General features: G+C 45.6%; 1 pseudogene; it reads right to left on the bottom strand.

Annotated features, from left to right (window-relative positions):
* Window positions 1-13,984: 13,984 nt before the first annotated feature.
* LOC138847513 (melanoma-associated antigen B5-like) lies at window positions 13,985-15,081 on the bottom strand (annotated as a pseudogene).

Genomic DNA, 15,081 nt, shown 5'->3' with positions numbered 1-15,081 from the left:
TCCACGAAGATGGGGAGCGACACTCTCCCTGCCACTTTCCCCACTTCCGCGGGGCAGTGGCACACCACCGGCCGGCTATCTCAGGGGCTGCTCAGATGTTATCCGGATGTTCCCTTTAGATGTTCCTGGTGCATGTTGTCTCTCTCCTCCTTTATAGTCCTCTTCCACCAATCCCAACTCTGCTACCCACACGCCGAGTATGCTGCTCTCCTCCAATCAGGAGCAGGATCAGCTCCTGCAGGTTACTGGTCGAACTGGAGGCAGCTGTGTAAAAGTTGTTTACTCCTCTCCCAGCGCCATATTGTGGGAGAGCAGATGCATAGAATAAGTCTTAATTCCAGTAACTTAGTCTAGTCCGAGTTGCTCCCCACACTTCAACAGGTTTCCTTTTTGGTGTTCAGTCAGTTGTCACCGATCAGGGAGAACATATGGTATTTGTCCCTTTGGGACTGGCTTATTTCATTCAGCATGATGTGTTCCAGACTCCTCCATTTTGTTGCAAATAACTGGATTTCTTTGTTTCTTACTGCGGTATAGTATTCTAAAGAGTACATACCCCATAATTTCTTTATCCAGTCTACCGTTGATGGGCATTTAGGTTGGTTCCAGGTCTTGGCTATTGTGAATTGTGCTGCAATAAACATTAGGGTGCAGACCGCATTTGTTTGCCAATTTAAATTCCTTTGGGTAAATTCCAAGGAGTTGGATGGCTGGGTTGAACGGTAGGGTTTTATTAAGGTATCTGAGGAATCTCCAGACTGACTTCCATAGTGGCTTGACCAGTTTGCATTCCCACCAACAGTGGGTTAGTGTCCCTTTTTCCCCACATCCTCGCCAGCATCTCTTGTTGGTAGATTTCTGTATGTGAGCCATTCTAACCGGGGTGAGGTGAAACCTCATTATGGTTTTGATTTGCATTTCCCTGATTGCTAGTGATCTTGAACTTTTTTTCATGTGTCAGTTGGCCCTTTGGATTTCCTCTTTTGAAAAATGTCTATTGAGGTCCTTGGCCCATCTCTTAAGTGGGTTTTTTGTTTTGTTGTTGTGGAGTTTCTTGATCTCTTTGTAGAGTCTGGTTATTAACCCTTTATCTGTTGCATAGTTTGCAAATATTTTTTCCCATTCTGTCGGTTGTCTCTTCACTCTCCTGACTGTTTCTTTTGCCATACAGAAACTTCTCAATTTGATGCACTCCCAATAGTTGATTTTGGCTTTGACTGCCTGTGCCTCCTGGGTCTTTTCCAGAAACTCTTTGCCTGTGCCAATATCTTGCAGGGTTTCTCCAATGTTCTCTAGTAACTTGATGGTGTCAGGTCGTAGATTTAGGTCTTTAATCCATGTTGAGTGGATTTTTGTGTAAGGTGTAAGGTAGGGGTCTTGCTTCATGCTTCTGCACGTGGTAATCCAGTTTACCCAGCACCATTTATTGAATAGACTGTCCTTGCTCCAGGAATTGGTTTTAGATCCTTGATCAAATATAAGTTGGCTATAGATGTTTGGGTTGATTTTTGGTGTTTCAATTCTATTCCATTGGTCTATCCATCTGTTTCTGTACCAGTATCATGCTGTTTTGATTACAGCTGCCCTGTAGTATGTCCTGAAATTAGGTATTGTGATGCCTCCGACTTTTTTTTGTTGTAGGAGATTGCTTTAGCTATTTGAGGTCTCCTGTGCCTCCATATGAATTTCATCATCGTTCTTTCTAGATCTGAGAAGAATGTCTTTGGTATCCTGATTGGAATTACATTGAATCTATAAATTGCTTTTGGGAGAATGGACATTTTGATGATGTTGATCCTTCCAATCCATGAGCATGGAAGATTTTCCATTTTTTGGTATCCTCTTCTATTTCTTTCTTTAAGATTTTGTAATTCTCATCGTAGAGATCTTTAATGTCCTTGGTTAAGTTTATTCCAAGGTATTTGATTGTTTTTGTAGCTATTGTGAATGGGATTGATCTTAGAAGTTCTTTCTCAGCCATGGCATTGCTTGTGTATATAAAGGCTGTTGATTTTTATGCATTGATTTTATATCCTGCCACTTTGCCAAACTCCTCTATGAGTTCCAATAGTCTCTTAGTAGAGTTCTTTGGATCCTCTAAGTAAAGAATCATATCGCCTGCAAAGAGGGATAGTTTGACTTCTTCCTTCTCAATTTGTATTCCTTTAATTTCTTTTTCTTGTCTGATGGCTCTGGCTAAAACTTCTAGAACTATGTTAAATAGCAGTGGTGAGAGTGGGCATCCCTGTCTGGTGCCAGATCTCAGTGGAAATGCTTCCAACTTTTCCCCATTCAATAGGATGCTGGCCGTGGGTTTTTCATAAATTGCTTTGATTATATTGAGTAATGTTCCTTCTATACCCAATTTGCTTAGAGTTTTCATCATGAAAGGGTGTTGAATTTTATCGAATGCTTTCTCTGCATCAATTGAGATAATCATATGGTTTTTCTTCTGCAGTCTGTTAATGTGGTGAATCACATTGATTGATTTGCGAATGTTGAACCATCCCTGCATACCAGGGATGAATCCCACTTGGTCTGGGTGGATGATTTTTCTGATGTGTTGTTGTATTCTCTCGGCGAGAATTTTATTGAGGATTTTTGCGTCTATGTTCATCAGGGATATGGGTCTACAATTTTCTTTCAGTGCTGCATCTTTCTCTGGCTTAGGGATTAAGGTGATGCTGGATTCATAGAAAGAATTTGGGAGGATTCCCTCTTCTTCGATTGTTCTGAATAGTTTGAGAAGAATTGGAGTTAGTTCTTCTTTAAATGTCTGGTAGAATTCAGCAGTGAATCCATCTGGTCCTGGGCTTTTCTTTGTTGGGAGGGCCTTTATTACTGTTTCAATTTCTGTCTCAGTTATGGGTCTGTTTAGGTTTTCGATGTCTTCCTGGTTCAATTTAGGTAGGTTGCATGTGTCCAGGAATCTATCCATTTCTGATAGGTTTCCCTGTTTGCTGGCATACAAGTCCTTGTAGTAATTTCTGATGATTCTTTTTATTTCTGTGGTGTCTGTTGTTACGTTTCCTTCTTCATCTCTGATTTTATTGATTTGGGTCTTTTCTCTTCTTTTTTTAGTTAGTTGGGCCAATGGGATGTCAATTTTGTTTATTTTTTCAAAAAACCAGCTTCTCGCTTGGCTGATTTTTTGTAGTGTGTTTTTTTTTTTTGATTCAATCCTGTTAATTTCTTCTCTGATTTTAATTATTTCTCTTCTCCTACTAGATTTAATTTGGTTTGCTGCAGTTTTTCTAGGTCCTTGTGATGCGCTGAAAGCTCATTTATTTGGTACCTTTCCAATTTCTTGATATAGGCACCTATTGCTATAAACTTGCCTCTCAATACTGCTTTTGCTGTATCCCATAAGTTTTGATATGTTGTGTTGTTATCCTCATTTACTTCCAGAAAGTTTCTGATTTCTCTTTTGATTTCTTGAATGACCCAGTGTTCATTCAGGAGCATGTTGTTCAGTCTCCATGTGTTTGCATACTTTCTAGGGTTTCCTGAGTTGCTAATTTCCAGCTTCATTCTGCTGTGGTCTGAGAAGCTGCATGGGATGATTCTCATTCTTTTAAATTTGCTGAGGCTTGCTTTATGGCCTAGTATGTGATCAATCCTAGAGAATGTTCCATGCACTGCTGAGAAGAATGTGTAGTCTTTAGTGTAGGATTGAAAGTTCTGTAGATATCTGTTAGATCCATTTGGGCAATAGTGTCAATTAAATCTGCTGTTTCCTTGTTGATCTTCTGTCCGGATGATCTGTCTATTTCTGAGAGTGGAGTATTGAAGTCCCCCAGTACTATTGTATTGGAATCTAAATCTCCTTTTAAGTCCCTTAACATATCTTTTAAATAGACCGGTGCCCTGTAATTAGGTGCATATACATTTATAATAGTTACATCTTCCTGTTGAATTGAACCCTTAATCATTATATAGTGTCCCCCTTTTCTCTCTTAACAGTTTTTGTGATAAAGTTTATTTTGTCTGATATTAATATGGCTACACCTGCTTTTTTTGGTTTCTGTTGGCATGGAATATCTTTTTCCAACCTTTCACTTTCAGTCTGCATGCATCTTTCTTAGAGAGATATGTTTCTTGTAGGCAACAAATAGTTGGGTTGTGTTCTTTGAGCCAATCAGCCAATCGGTGTCTTTTAACTGAAGAATTAAGACCATTAATGTTTAATGTGACTATTGATACCTAGTGACTTTGCCCTGCCATTTTCCCGGAGATATTTTCTAGTATATGCTTTGAGCTTCCCATGCTCTTTTACTGGTAGGTTTTCTTCCTTTACCTTCTTTCATATTGATGGCCGTGTTTCTGTGTTTCTGAGTGTAGCACATCTTTAAGTATCTTTTGCAGGGCCGGACGAGTGGCCACAAAGTCTTTCAATTTCTGTTTGCTATGAAAAGTCTTATTTCACCTTCATTCACAAATGAGAGCTTAGCAGGATATAATATTCTGGGCTAGCAATTTTTCTCTCTTAGCACCTGTGCTATGTCTTGCCATTCCCTCCTAGCCTGTAGTGTTTCTGATGAGAAGTCTGCTGTGAGTCTGATTGGAGATCCTCTGAGAGTAATCTGACGTTTCTCTCTTGCACATTTTAGGATCTTTTCTTTATGTTTCACTGTGGTGAGTTTAATTACCACGTGTCGTGGTGAGGATCTCTTTTGGTCATGTTTACTGGGGGTTCTGTGAGCTTCCTGTAGTAGGATGTCTCTGTCCTTCTCCTAACCTGGAAAGTTCTCTGCTAGTATCTCACTAAAAAGGCCTTCCAATCCTTTTTCTCTCTCCATGCCTTCAGGAACTCCTAGAACCCGAATGTTGGGTTTTTTAATAGTATCCCGAAGATTCCCGACAATATGTTTTAGATTTCTAATTTCCTCTTCTTTTCTTTGGTCTGACTGTATCCTTTCCTGTTCTCTGTCTTCTAACTCGGATATTGTCTCTTCTGCTTCACCCATTCTGTTTTTAAGGCTTTCTCGTGTGTTTGTCATTTGATCTATTGAGCTCTTCATTTCATTTTGATTTCTCTTCACTATCACACCTTCCTGTTCTACTAGTTTCTGCGTTTCATTTTGATTCTTCCTTAAAATTTCATTTTCACGAGAGAGATTTTCAATCCTGTCTAATAAGGATTTCTGTAGTTCAAGGATTTGCTTTTGAAAACTTCTAAATGTTCTTATCATAAATTTTTTGAAATCCATATCTTGCATTTCTTCTATCTCATCATCTTCATAATCTTGGCTTGGGGTGTTTTGTTTATTTGGAGGCATCATAGTGTCATCGTTGATCTTGTTCCCTCGATTTCTGTGTTTGTTGCTTGGCATAGTTAATTCTTCTTTCATCACTGTGCGTTTTTTTTTTTATTTTATTTTTTTTAGTTTATACTATGTCTGTGTGAAGTGGACTGCCTGCTGTTGGAGGAGCCTCGGAGGCTTGAGATGGGTGCGGCCTGAGAGCTCTGCTTGGTTCTTCTGCGTTATGGGTGTGCAAAGGTGACACCCTCAGGTTATGCGTGGTAAATCTCTCTCTTTTTATTTATTCATTTATTTATTTTATTTATTCAGGGGGTAAGTAATGCCGCACGGCACGGCTGTGCAGAATTGATGGTATTTAGCTTCCGATCTCTGACTTCTACCCAAAGAGTCTGTGCAGGCTCTGTTTCTCCTCTGTACTCCCACTGGGTTGCCTAGGCTACTGAATTGTAGTGACTCAGTTCCTTAGCTCTCCCCTGTTGTTATGTAAATCCAGGGTGGGGCCTGCTCTTTGTCTCTTGCAAACTCTTGCAAGCCTTGTAGCCTTGAAACCTTTGCATGGTTGGCGGAGAGAGAAACCCCCCACCTTTTTTTCCTTCTCTCTGGTAGTTAGTCTGGTGCACTTTCCCACTCCCCTCTAGATTCTGGCCGCCGTTTCCCCGCCAATGTCTCGGGTTATTGAGCTCTCCTCCCCTTCCTGCGCCAATGTGTGGACTCGGAGCCCTGGGCGTCCCAACTCTTCCCGCTGGTGTCTGTGTGACATGCACTCCCCATCCTGCACTGGCACGCAGACCCTGCAGCTCCCGCGGCTCGGCTTCCATACTGTGGGCGACCTTGTTCTCCCAGTAGGTCCTCCGAGTCACAGCCACTAGATCTAGAAGAGTTTCCTCTGCAGTTTTTTCCTGGTCCTTTTTCTGAGGCTACTGTAACTCCACTTTTAGTAAACTAAATTTTCCCGGACTATCGGTGCGCGCCCTCACTATTCCGCCATCTTGGCTCCGCCCTCCCATTAGTTTTTTTCTCTTAAAACTTGGAATGTACCTCGCCATTGCCTCCTAGCCTATAGGGTTTCTGATGAGAAGTCTGCTGAGTCTAATTGGAGCTCCTCTGAAAGTAATTCTGGTGTTTCTCTCATGCAAATTTTGAAATGTTTTCTTTATGTTTTACTGTGGTGAGTTTGATTACAATGCGTCATGGTGAGGATCTTTTCTGGTGATGTCTGTTAGGAGTTCTATGTGCTTCCTGTACTTGGATGTCCCTTTATTTCTCCAAATTAGGAAAGTTTTCTGTTATTATTTTGCTAAAAAGGCCTTCTAATTCTTGCTCTCTTTTCACACCTTTAGTAACTCCTAGAACCCATATATTGGGTTGTTTGACAGTATCCTGTTGATCCCCTACAGTGGTTTTTAATTTTCTAATTTCTTTTTGTGTTTGGCTTGACTGTATAATTTCCTTTGCTTTGTCTTCTGATATTCTTTGTTCTGCCTCACTGAATCTGTTGTTAAGGCTTTACACTGCATTTCTTATTTGTTCTATTGAGTTCTTCATTTCATTTTGATTTCTCTTTAAGATCTCAATTTCATGGGAAAAATTTTCTTTCATGTCCTGTATGGATTTCAGTAGTTCATACATTTGTTTCTGTGTAATCTTATCAATTTTCTGAATACCATTTTTCACCTTTCTTCCATCTCATTATCTCTGTAACCTGGTACTGAAGTGTTGTGTTCTTTTAGGGCATCATATTGTCTTCCTTATTCATATTTCTTGAATTGGCACTTTTGTTGTTTGGTATTCATGGAGATATTTGTTGGTTTATTTTTATTTTTTGCTGTGCCAGCTTTATCTTTGTACTGTACCTCTGTAGGTAAGTGGGGTGTCTGCTTTCAGTGAAAATCTAGAGGCTTATAGTGGGTGTGGCTGGGGAGCTCTGTTCAGTTCTCCAGGGTGAAGGGTGTGATTACGGTGACCCTTCCCTTTTTTTTAAATCAGGTGGTAAGTTTGTTCTCAGCTAAACTCCTCTCCTCAAAGGAGACCAGTGCTTGAACCCTAGCCCCAGTGTATATAATATTTTTCCACTCCAGGTCTCCCTCAGGGGTAGCAGGGTCCCAAACACTTGGGCCATTGTGGGGAGCAACTCGGACTATACTGTTACTGGAATTAAGACTTATTCTATGCATCTGCTCTCCCACAATATGGCGCTGGGAGAGGAGGAAACAGCTTCTACGCAGCTGCCTCTTGCCAACTTGAGTGATGACCTCCTGGAGCTGATCCTGCTCCTGATTGGAGGAGAGCAGCGTACTCGGCGTGTGGGCAGCCAAGTTGGGATTGGCGGAAAAGGACTATAAAGGAGGAGAGAGACAACATGCACCAGGAACATCTGAAGGAACACCTGTGCAGCCCCCGAGAGAGCCGGCCAGCAGTGTGTCGCTCCCCCGTGGAAGTGGGGAAAGTGGCTAGGGGGAACCGCCCTTCCACGGAGGTGGAAGGGATGGTAGCCAACCCGGGAAGAAACAGCAGCAAACCCGGGGAGGGCCGAGCAGATGAAAGAACAGCGCAGGGTCCTGTGTCGCTCCTCCACGAAGAGGGGGAGCGACATAATGGTGCCGTGACTCGGATTAGGGAAACTTAGGAGGGAAGAAACAGGAAGAAGTGGGAAAATGCCGGAGAAAGAGACTAGCAAAGAGCCTAGGGAAAAGCCAGACGAAAAAGGTGCCGGAAGAAGCTATTGAAAGCCTAGGCATAGACTCAGATACAGACTACGGGGGGAAGCTGGAAGAAATCTCTAAGGTCGAAAGCGAAAGTGAAAGCTAGAACAAACAGACTCGGATGCGGACTGTGGGGAGAAGCCAGGAGAAATGAGGGAGGAATATTGTTGGAACAAAACTTAGGGAAACATACCGGGTAGAGAAAAATGTTAGGGAAATTGAAGCTGCGGGGAAGGCCGAGGCGGAAACGTAAGCCAGCTTGGAATTCTTTAAGTTAGCCCGGGGAGCAAAAGGCGAAAAGTTAAACCAGAGGCGGAAACGTGGGCCAGGTTGGAATCCGTCAGATTAGCCCGGGGAGCAAAAGACGGGAAGCCAAACCATAAGGCGGAGACGCGTAAGCTAGGTTGAATTCACCAGGTTAGCCCGGGGAACTTAGATTGAATACCAGTGGCGGAAACGTGAGCTGGGGCTGTGTGATTCGTGGAAGCCGCCGCGTGCAGAGAGAGCACGGGGCATGAATAGATAGGGAACGTGGGGCTAGCGCGAGGCCGTGGTGCGGGCGCGAAGGGGCGCGGAGACCGCGGAGTGCGCGCGCGAAGCCGGGAAGCCGCGCAGATGAGAGAAGCGCGGGCTGAAGCGGCTCAGAGCCAGGAAGCCACCGCTGCGGGGCGAGGCGCCGAGAAGCAGCCTCAGGGCGGGCGCTGGGAAGCCGCAGGGATAAGAGAAACAGAAGTTTTAGAAGTAAAATGAGAGAAATAGGAATGCTGGCAGATAGAAGTAAAATGGGAGAGATAGGAATGCCCGGAGATAGAGAAATAGAGAAAAATAAGGCCTCCCCTCAACATGGCAATGAGAGAGCTTGGATTCGGTCTGCCTGATTAGGGACATGGTGAGCACCTGCGGGCGGCTAGCAGCTTATGCGCCGCAGGTCACCGAAGACAGGCACAAATTAACATCAGTAAGTCTCCCCACAATACCGCAATGAGAAGGCTTGGATTCGGTCTGCCTGATTAGTAAGGCGATAAGCACCAGCAGGCAGCTCGACCAGAGTATGAGCTGCAGGTCACCGAAGATAGGCACGAATCAACAACAATAAGTCTCCCCACAATACGGCAATGAGAAGGCTTGGATTTGGTTTGCCTGATTGGTAGGGCTTGTAAGCACCTGCAGGCAGTTCTAGCAGAGCAGAGCATGCGCTGCAGGGCACCGAACACAGGCATGCATCAGCGCCTAAAAACCTCCTTACAACATGGCGAAGAGAGGACCTGGATTCGGTTTGCCTGATTGATAGGGCTTGTAAGCACCTGTGGGCAACTCTAGCAAGCAGAGCAGAGTATGTGCCGCGGGGCACCGAAGACAGGTGCGTATCAACGCCAAAAATAAGAAGAAAGGGGGATCTGTGAGGAGCAACTCGGACTGTACTGTTACTCGAATTAAGACTTATTCTATGCATCTGCTCTCCCACAATATGGCGCTGGGAGAAGAGGAAACAGCTTCTACGCAGCTGCCTCTCGCCAACTTCAGTAATGACATCCAGGACCTGCTCCTGATTGGAGGAGAGCAGCGTACTTGGCGTGTGGGCAGCCAAGTTGGGATTGGCGGAAAAGGACTATAAAGGAGGAGAGAGACAACATGCACCAGGAACATCTGAAGGAACACCTGTGCAGCCCCCGAGAGAGCCGGCCGGCAGTGTGCCGCTCCCCCGCGGAAGTGGGGAAAGTGGCTAGGGGGAACCGCCCTTCCACGGAGGTGGAAGGGACGGTAGCCAACCCGGGAAGAACCAGCAGCAAACCTGGGGAGGGCCGAGCAGACAAAAGAACAGCGCAGGGTCCTGTGTCGCTCCTCCACGAAGAGGGGGAGCGACAGGCCATCCTCTGCTGCTTCCCCCAGGACACTAGCAGGGAACTGGACCAGAAGTGGAGCAGCCAGGATAATAACTGGTGTCCATATCAGATGCCAGCATTGTAGGCAGTGGCCTCACCCACTATGCTACAGTGCCAGGCCCTATCATTTTATTCTACATAAATAAAATGTAGACTGTATGCTTTGGATGATTCTGAAAAGAATAAATTCTATATTCACATCATATTCAGCACAATACTTATTTTATAGTGTCTAATATAATTTTAAATATTTTGTTGAGTTAGAAATTTACTTAGTTTGCTGCCATTAATTAAAGAAGTTCCCTCCTGGCTACATAAAAGAATTTATGCTATATAAATTATAATTTAAAAAATAAGTAGTAAAATAACTCCATTTACAAAAGATAAAAAATGTATTTTTAAAGGATTTCTTTATTTGAAATTCAGAGTTACAGAGAGAAAGAGAGGCAGAGAGGTCTCCCATCCGCTGCTTCACTCCCCAGTTGGCTGCAATGGCTGGAGCTGCACTGATCCAAAGCCAGGACCCAGGAGCTTCTTCCTGGTCTCCCATGCAGCTGCAGGGGCCCAAGGACTTGGGCTATCTTCCACTGCTTTCCCAGGCCACAGCAGAGAGCTGGATCAGAAGTGAAGCAGCCAGAACTCGAACTGGCGCCCATATGGGATGCCAGCACTGCAGCAGAGGCTTTACCCACTACGCCATAGCGCTGGCCCCAAAAATGTATTTTGAGAGTTGAAATAATTTCAGTAAGTTTAGGATCATATGAATGGCAGTCAAAGGTACAGTTTTCAGTATCCGTTTTATGTGTTTGTCCAAAGAAATTTTTTAAGACTTTCCTTCCTGTTCCTTCCTGTTGTTCCCCCGCTCGCAGAGGAACGACACCGGACCGGATGCTGTCCCCGCCACGGCTAGCTTTCTGTCCCCGCCGTGGCTGGCTTTCTCTCCCCGCGTCCGTATCCGAGTCACGGAACCACTTGTCGCTCCCCAACTCGCGGAGGAACAACACCGGACCCTGCTTTCTTTCCCCGGTCCTTCCCGGATTTGCTGCTGCTCCCCTGCCTCTGCGGAGGAGTGGCACCGGCAAGCTCTCCAACTTACTCTCTCAGGGTGGGGGGGCGCGCCGCATGTTGTCTCTCTTCCCCTTTTATAGTCCTCTCCCACCAATCCGTGCTCTGCTGCCTGCGTGCTGAGCACGCTGCTTTCTTCCAAACAGTGGTTGGGTCAGGAATCAGCTAATTAACGAAGCAGCTGTGTAAGATTTGTTTACTCTCTCTCAGCACCATATGGTGGGAGATCAGACGCATAGAGTTAGTTTCAGTCCACAGTCTCAGTACTTATTTGTCTCCCGGGTGCCCTGCCATGTTGCGGGAGACGGACCCTGCTCCCCACACCTTCCTCTCTCCCTCTTTTTTTTCTTCTTGCTTTCACAGGCAGAGAGAGAGAGAGAAAGAGAGAGAATCTTCCATCTGCTGGTTCATTCTTCAGATGCCTGCAAAGGCTTTGTCTGGGCCAGGGTGAAGCCGGGAGCCAGGAACCCAAAGAAATTCAGTGTTGCTCTAACAGAAATTGTATACACCACTGAAGCGAGAGAATGAAAAAGGGTATCCAAGGTCAGCTTCAGGCTGATGGGACTGGAATACCACCATGTGCCGAATATGAATTTCTATCAGATGGGTAGAATAGCTCTATTACTTACCACTTTGTAAATATGAGAATGTTACATGTTCTTCATCTGCCATTTGAGAGTGGTAAGGCCTGTTGTACTGAATGTTTGTGTCTCTCCAAAATGTATGTGTTGAATTCTTAGAAAACAATGTGATGATGTTGGGAGGAGTGGGTTTTGGAAGACACATATGGTTAAAGGAGGTAAAGAAGGTGGGGCTTTCTTTATGGAACTCGTGCCCTCAGAAAAAAAATGGACTCACATGCTCCTATTGCCTCTCTATCATGTGAGGACACAGCAAGAAGGCAGCTGTCTGTGTGGAAGTCCTGTCCAGGAGCCAGTATGCCGGCACCCTGCCTGCAGCATGTCAAGAGATGAATGCCGTTGAAGCCACAGAACTGTGATGTTCTGTTACAGCTTCCTAAGCTAAGATCCACCTATTTGGGTGGGGCATTGGAATGTATGTACTGTACAGAAAGCACCTGGCATGATGCCTGGCAAATACTGCATTTTTAATGAGTGGCAGTTGTGATGGTCTTTACCCAAACAATAACACCCTCCTATATGGGATTTTTAAAAAAATTTTAAATATTTATCTTGTTTACTTTAAAGACAGTGTTACAGAGTGTGGTGGAGCCAGAGGGAGAGGGAGAGGGAAAGGCAGAGGGAGAAAGAGTGGTCTTCCATCCGCTTGTTCACTCCCAAATGACTGTAATGGCTAGAGCTGAGCTGATCCAAAGTCAGGAGCCAGGATCTTCCTCTGTGTCTCCCACGTGGCACAAGGGCCCAAGGTCTTGGTCCATCTTCCACTGCTTTCCTAGGCCATAGCAGATAGCTGGATTGGAAATGGAGCAGCCAGGACTCGAACCGGTGCCCATATGGGATGCCAGCATTGCAGGCAGTGGCTTTAACCTGCTATGCCACAACGCTGGCCCCCTATAAGGGATTTTCTAAAATATAATATATGTCAGAAAATCTAGCGCTCTAAAAACACTTAATTAGCTGAAATTCACCTTAAAAAGTAAAATCAGCTTTTCCCCATGCGTGCCTCTGTTATTTAATTTGGTCTCTTATTTTTTAAAGATTTATTTATTTATTTATTTGAAAGTGAGATTTACACAGAGAAAGGAGGAGAGGTAGAGAGGGAGATAGGTCTTCCATCTGCTGGTTCACTCCCTAATTGGCCACATGTTTGGAGCTGTGCTGATATGAAGCCAGGAGCTTCCTCTGAGTCTCGCACATGGGTACAGAAACCCAAGGGCTCGGGCCATTCTCTACTGCTTTCCCAGGCCATAGCCGAGAGCTAGATCGGAAGTGGAGCACCTGGGATTCCAACTGGCATCCATATGGGATACTAGCACTGCAGGTGGTGGCCTTAGCCACTAAGCCACAGCACAGGCCCCAGTTTGGTCTCTTCAGCACATGGACATATCACACATCTCCCAGACTTTTGTCAAGGACTACCATTCCACACACCTACTCTGTTTTTATTCATTGGTTCCTATACCAAAATCTAGCCATGCCTTAGATTGGCCAAATTATACCCATGTGAATTCTAGAGTGCCCCCACTTTTTTTTTTCATTAAAGATTTATTTTATTTATTTGAAAGACAGAGTTACAGAGAGAGGAAGAGACAGAGAGGTCCTCCATCTGCTGCTTTACTCCCCAGATGGCCGCAATGGCCTGAGCTATACGGATCCAAAGCCAGGAGAGAGGAGCTTCCTCCGGGACTTCCATGTGAGTGTAGGGGCCCAAGGACATGGAACATCCTCCCCTGCTATCCCAGGCCATAGCAGAGAGCTGGACCGGAAGAGGAGCAGCCGGGACTAGAACTGGCGCCTATATGGGATACTGGCGCTTCAGGCCAGGGCTCCAACCCTAGAGTGCCCTTTGAATGTAGCAGGCGTTCTAGTTCCCCAGTTCATGTCAAAACATGCCCACTTTAGTGGACTCTGTGCCTCTCATCCCAAAAGCATTTGACCCTTAGTTTGCAGAACTCCCTAGAGACAGTATGTACGAAACAACTAGAAAGCCAGGCTTCCTTCTACACGGAGATAACAGCAGATACTTCCCATTCATGCCTCTGATGGGATTAAATGTGTACCCTAACTGCATACGAAATCCACATTCCAGTAACTCAGGAATGGCTGGTTTTGGAAATAAGATTTTTCAATTGGTGACTAAGGTAAAATGATCCCATGAGGGATGCCTTCCTGCAGCCGAGTTTCAGCATGGCCCAGCCCTGGCCATCATGGCCACTTGGGGAATGAACCAGAGGTTGGGAGATTTCACTCTTCCTCTGTCTCTTCCTCTCTGTCAATCACTGTGACATTCAAATAAATAAAATGCATCTTTAACAAAACAAGACACTAAAGGAAATGAGGAAAACCGAGATGGGTAATTTTTTTTTTAATGTTGCATTAGCCCAACCCTTGGTCTGTGAGATTCTTCCCCATTTTAAAGGCAGCTCCTGTCATGGTGGCTTAGGTTCTCTTCTGGATAGCAAATGTCCTTGGATTTGAGTAGGAGTGAAGAAGCAGCTGGACATGTGCATGACCTGAGTCTGGCTCTGGCAGTAGCTCCTGGGGTGGCAGCAGTTCCGACTCGGGCTCTCTCTTCCTGATCTCGCAAAGCCTCTTCATACTGGGATGGGAAGGCAGTAGGCACGGTGTCACGGGCCTTGGCCACAAACTCCAGGACTTTCATTTTGCTGGTTTCAGCATGGGCTTTTGGACCCCACAGGAATTCGTAGCGTGCAGGATCAGTGTCAGGCAGCCTCCGGTACTCCAGGTACTGCAGCCTCACTAAATCCTTGGTGATGAGCTTCCTGGGCTCTCCGTAGATGAAGTGCTTCCTCCCAGCATAGATCCGCATGGTGTTCAGGAATTTCCAGACGTCTTCCTCGGTGGCCCGGTTGCCCTTCATGAAGATCACACCCAGGAGAGTCATCAGCAGACCGGTCTTGGGTAAGCCCCTGCCAGGGCGCACCCTCCCATTGTTGGGCAGTTTGAGTTTGCTGACGAGGTCATAGGATTGACAGGTTGAGTTGATTTCCTTCACTTCCACCGCAAAGAGAGCCTCAATGCTGCGAGAGGCTCCCTGGAGGATTTCTGCAAACAGGTGTGGGCACTTGGTGTTAACCACCATCAGCATGTCTGCCTTCATGATGGGCTGTTTCATTTTATACTTGTAGAGCAGGAACTGCTCCAACAAATCCACCTTCGTGGCTAAAGCATCACTGTGTGATCTGTCAGCGGAGGGTGTGACCCCCGAGGAAGGTGGCTGTTGCTCTTCCTCGCCTTGGCTGTCGTCACCCTCATGAGGTCTTGTGTCGGGAACACGTCCAGAAGTCGTGCTGGTGGAGGGAGGGCTGCTGGGTCTTGGGGGAGGGGTACCTGACACAGCAGCAGATGAGCTCCGTGGAATGTCCTCAAGAACAGGAGAAGAAGGAGAGGAGGGCTCTCCTGCCAATTCGGTCCCTCCCTGAGCTGCCCTGTGAGCCTGGGGGTCCTGTCCAGTATGGCGACTTTTCTTAGGGGCACAGCCCTTGCGCTTATGAGCCCGAGGCAT

This window comes from Oryctolagus cuniculus, chromosome X (assembly GCF_051225735.1).
Source record: "Oryctolagus cuniculus isolate XC-2025 breed Fujian yellow rabbit chromosome X, ASM5122573v1, whole genome shotgun sequence".
Lineage (NCBI taxonomy): Eukaryota > Metazoa > Chordata > Mammalia > Lagomorpha > Leporidae > Oryctolagus > Oryctolagus cuniculus.
The sequence above is the reverse complement of the archived record's forward strand: the minus strand, read 5'-3'. Positions and strand labels throughout refer to the sequence as shown.